We start from the raw sequence: 5,360 nt of genomic DNA, 5'->3' as shown, positions 1-5,360 counted from the left end.
GATCGCGTTGCTCACTGTACGGCGTCCGATACCGAGCCATCAGCATGTCGGTCCCCATGCGCGTTGCACTCGCACTCGCAGTCGCAAAAACGTGGGGCAAATATATTACGCGGAAGAGTTATAACAGACCGAGCCCCACTGCATGAGGGGAGTCTTTGTCACTAATGTACACAGATGGAACATTTTGGACTGGAACCAGATTACCCGTACACACGGCGCTGATTAGTAATCAATGCAGAGCCATCAAACTACAGAATATATATACAACTGTCCGTATACATGCTGAAAGAGTCTGCCCACAATGGGAACCACACGTCAGCCAGCCACTCTGATCACGCACCACTCTCTGCTTCTAACGGGCGCACATACAATATGTAAGCACCAGCATGGAACAACATCCAGTGCATCCTCTCCGCCACATTACACAATCCACACTATCACAACCAGACCAGGAGGTCCATGCGGAAAATACAATATCCCACCCTTTCGACATCCACCATTGCGCAGATCAGGCACCAACACCCACACATGTCCTATACAACGGTGCACCCAACATCACAATAGTACCTCCTGTCACAGCGCACAAACAATGACATGAGTCAAAGACACAGGTCTGACACAAGCATAGAATTGGAGCGCCGCCTCTAATAAGCCAAAGGTGCATCCTGACGTGACAAATCTGATCATGTCACAAGCATTCACTTACTATAATCACTATCAACGAACCTGCCGCCCCCGCCCCCCCCTACACCTTTCCTTACAACAACGTGTAACCTAACCTAACCTAACCTATGTTGTACCTTAACCTAACCTATGTTGTACCTTAACCTAACCTATGTTGTACCTTAACCTAACCTATGTTGTACCTTAACCTAACCTATGTTGTGCCTTAACCTAACCTATGTTGTGCCTTAACCTAACCTATGTTGTGCCTTAACCTAACCTATGTTGTGCCTTAACCTAACCTATGTTGTGCCTTAACCTAACCTATGTTGTGCCTTAACCTAACCTATGTTGTGCCTTAACCTAACCTATGTTGTGCCTTAACCTAACCTATGTTGTGCCTTAACCTAACCCATGTTGTGCCTTAACCTAACCCATGTTGTGCCTTAACCTAACCCATGTTGTGCCTTAACCTAACCCATGTTGTGCCTTAACCTAACCCATGTTGTGCCTTAACCTAACCCATGTTGTGCCTTAACCTAACCCATGTTGTGCCTTAACCTAACCCATGTTGTGCCTTAACCTAACCCATGTTGTGCCTTAACCTAACCCATGTTGTGCCTTAACCTAACCCATGTTGTGCCTTAACCTAACCCATGTTGTGCCTTAACCTAACCCATGTTGTGCCTTAACCTAACCCATGTTGTGCCTTAACCTAACCCATGTTGTGCCTTAACCTAACCCATGTTGTGCCTTAACCTAACCCATGTTGTGCCTTAACCTAACCCATGTTGTGCCTTAACCTAACCCATGTTGTGCCTTAACCTAACCCATGTTGTGCCTTAACCTAACCCATGTTGTGCCTTAACCTAACCCATGTTGTGCCTTAACCTAACCCATGTTGTGCCTTAACCTAACCCATGTTGTGCCTTAACCTAACCCATGTTGTGCCTTAACCTAACCCATGTTGTGCCTTAACCTAACCCATGTTGTGCCTTAACCTAACCTATGTTGTGCCTTAACCTAACCTATGTTGTGCCTTAACCTAACCCATGTTGTGCCTTAACCTAACCCATGTTGTGCCTTAACCTAACCCATGTTGTGCCTTAACCTAACCCATGTTGTGCCTTAACCTAACCCATGTTGTGCCTTAACCTAACCCATGTTGTGCCTTAACCTAACCCATGTTGTGCCTTAACCTAACCCATGTTGTGCCTTAACCTAACCCATGTTGTGCCTTAACCTAACCCATGTTGTGCCTTAACCTAACCCATGTTGTGCCTTAACCTAACCCATGTTGTGCCTTAACCTAACCCATGTCGTGCCTTAACCTAACCCATGTCGTGCCTTAACCTAACCCACGTCGTGCCTTAACCTAACCCACGTTGTCGCCTAACGTAACCCACGTTGTCGCCTAAACCTGCTCTGTAATTGTTATACGACTCGTTCAATTAGTGTAGTGTTGCCCACCCGCAACCCTCGCAATATAGTTCGCTACTCGCACTCCCCGCTCCCCTGTGTATCGCTTCATGTTAAACACCTTGCAAGTCTTGCTCACTTTCCACATGCTCCTGCTGTACACTGTAATGTGGATGGCAGCAGGACGTACATGCCGCCCCTCCCCACGTCCCCACCTTGCCCCCTGCCTTCGCAAGCTGGTTGGTGAGAACTTTGCATGTTCAATGCCCTCCGCATGCGACGTACTCAGGCTACGTTGTGGTGCGGCCTGTGTCAACTGTCCGCTAATGTCGTACGCGTAAACCACAATCTGTACTGCACATTCGTCCTTATGTACTGAATGATACATCGTGGCACATGTGTGACCGTACAACGACTGCGCCCAAAAACGGCGGACCATACAGTGCAAATATTGTGCACGCAGCTACGTGTCGTCTCCCTATGAGAGCTGGATTGCAGTGTGGTACGCCATAGAGACGTGTGGGAGGAACGGACGCCGTGGATGGCGATCAGCATGAGCTGTCTGTTGATGTATTCGGACCTAGTCGTCTCTCCTCACACACCGTGATGGCATGGTGCACCGCGTTCCATATCTGCGACATGCTACAGAGGCCGGTTGACAGTCGTTCGAGCAATGGACATCGCATACGTACGGGGGCCACCTTCCACGTATTGTCTAGGCGTGCACATTTTGTTGCGTGTATGTGGGCAGACGTAGTGTGGCGTGACACCTGACACAGGCATGCAATAATCGTGGAAGTTGCAAATGGCGATGGACGCCTGCGTTTTCTGGTGAAGTTACGCAAATGAACAAATGGTAACCTGTTGTGGTGCGGTTGTTCTCGCTAGGGGTGAATCGGTGATGGCGACGATAGGTTGAGGTACTAACCGGTTGTTCCAGCGATACCCACCATGCCGACGAAACTGAACGGCATCTGGGTGTGAAGCGATACGCGGCGGTGGCTGGGTGGGACCGTCCCCGGCCGGTGAGGGGGCGCCTCCCGGCGTGCTGGCCGCGCGGTGCGTGGGCGCACGCGCTACAGCCGGCTGGTGGGGGCGGCCAGTGGCAGGCGCGCCGGCCGACGGACGCGGCAGGCGTCGCAGCTGCGCGCCGGCGCACCCTGCGCGCGGCGCCGTGCGGCCAAAGTAGGTCCTCGCGGGCCCGGTGCGAAGCGCGGTGGACATCTTCAGTGTGCTGGTCCGATTGAGGACTGTGTGCGTTGAGGATGCGCTGCCGCCCGGCGCTCGGCGCCGCGACGCCGTCTGCTGCTCGGTCGCCCCAGCGGTTCTCGCTGGTGGTTTGTATCGCAGCTGTGCGGATGTGTTGGCGCGTGCGCTGTGCTGGGAGAGTTCGCTTCGGCACCCAAGTGGGGCTTTTGTCCTTCTGTGGCGCTGGCGTTGGAGCTGCCGGTCACCGTAGGTGGCGCGTGTTGTCTCCCGCCGGCAATGCCACGACAGCACGCTCCCGGGCCTCTGTCGGCAGCGGCAAGCTCAGTTGGGAGCACGGGTGGTCGCACCGAAAGCGTCTACTCGCCTAACTCCGGGCGATTGCGCCTCTCTCGAACCCGACCAAGTACTTGGGACGGCGCTGCGCGCCGCCGGGACCTGAGAGGGTTTCGAGGTGTATTGTGCAGGGGAGCTCAGCCTCCTCCTGTTTGCAGAATGATTGAGCGGACGCTTGCGTGTTCGCGCGGGCCCCCGGGACACACTCCCGGGCGGCCGGCTGCTCAGCTCTAGTTGACGCAGCTCCCTGGTTGATCCTGCCAGTAGTCATATGCTTGTCTCAAAGATTAAGCCATGCATGTCTCAGTACAAGCCGCATTAAGGTGAAACCGCGAATGGCTCATTAAATCAGTTATGGTTCCTTAGATCGTACCCACGTTACTTGGATAACTGTGGTAATTCTAGAGCTAATACATGCAAACAGAGTCCCGAGTCTGGCGTGAGGTCAGTCGCTTGACGGCGCGTTTCGGCGCGGGCCCGCCCGTCGCCGGCGCGCCGTAAGGCACGGAGGCTCGCACTGGGGCGTATCGCTTTCCAGTCGGGCGTGCCGCGGCAGTCCTCACTCGGGGAAGTGAAGCGTCTCTTACAGCCTCTCCTTCCCAAGTAGCTCTTTCCGCCTTCCCGTGGTGCCAGACGTCAAGCTCGGCATTCTGCCTTGCGTCAAAAGGGAGAGCTGCGACCCAACCCGATGCGAAAGCGAAGGGTGCGTGGCACAGGGGGAGCTGTGTCGAGGGACCGAACACCAGTCCCTTTCTGTTCGCAGGGCACAGACCAGCAGGTGCTCTGCATGCCGGCGACCTCGTTTGTCGGCGTGGGATCACGGCGCGAGTCGGCAAGGGTGCTTCGCCGCGCCCCTGGGTAACCGGGGCGTGTTCTGCCAAACCCAGGTGGTGGTGACATCGCCTGGGCCAGGTTAGATGGGCCCAGACCGCCGAACGACTGGGGGACCGACCCACCACCTGAGTAGGAGTGGGTCCTTGGCCTTCAGGTGGAAGCTCGGGCTAGTAGGCGGCGAAGGGCGAGGGGTGCATCCGCCTCTCCGGAGTGCGGGGTGCACTTGCCGAGGAGCGTCGTGTGAAATCGTCGACGACGGGGCCTTCGACGAGGACCAGTGCGCTGGCAACGGCGCGCTGAACCTGGCAGCTCTGATGTGCCCTTGACCTAGGGGCGAGGTTGGTGGGCGAGCTGCAGAAGTCCCCCCCCATGCCAGAGGAGCCGGTCCGGGGCAAGAGACGGGCTCCCAACTTTTCACTCGTCTAACTAATCATGGCTGACCAGGAGGCGAGTGATCTTTGTGCGATTTCGAGGGCGAGTGTGTCTACTGTCCCTACCTCGCAGGAGGAAGGGGGACACGAAGATGAGAGTGTTTATGATAGACATTGCCGAATTAATCAAATATTAGACTCTAGTGTCAAAAACGGCAAAATAAGCCAGGCTGCGGTCCTGGCAATAAAGAACGAGCTCGCTTCCTGGGCTATTGCAAACGCGAAGCTCGAGGGGCGTCTCGAAGAACTAGAAAAAGAAAACGCTAGATTGAGACAGCAACCAGTCAAGACATGGGCCGGAGTGGTGGCGCAAGCCGCTACAAAAGCCCAAACAACAAAGGAAACCATAGCAAAAATTTCTAAAAAACCAGACACGGCAGTCTTTTTAAGACCCCTGCCTGGTCAGACAATCAAAAAGGTACAAGAGATATTTACAACAACTATTGACCCGGCTAGAGATAAAATAAAAAT

The sequence above is a fragment of the Schistocerca piceifrons genome, unplaced genomic scaffold (assembly GCF_021461385.2).
Source record: "Schistocerca piceifrons isolate TAMUIC-IGC-003096 unplaced genomic scaffold, iqSchPice1.1 HiC_scaffold_654, whole genome shotgun sequence".
Classification (NCBI taxonomy): Eukaryota; Metazoa; Arthropoda; class Insecta; order Orthoptera; family Acrididae; genus Schistocerca; species Schistocerca piceifrons.
Note: the sequence above shows the minus strand (reverse complement) of the source record.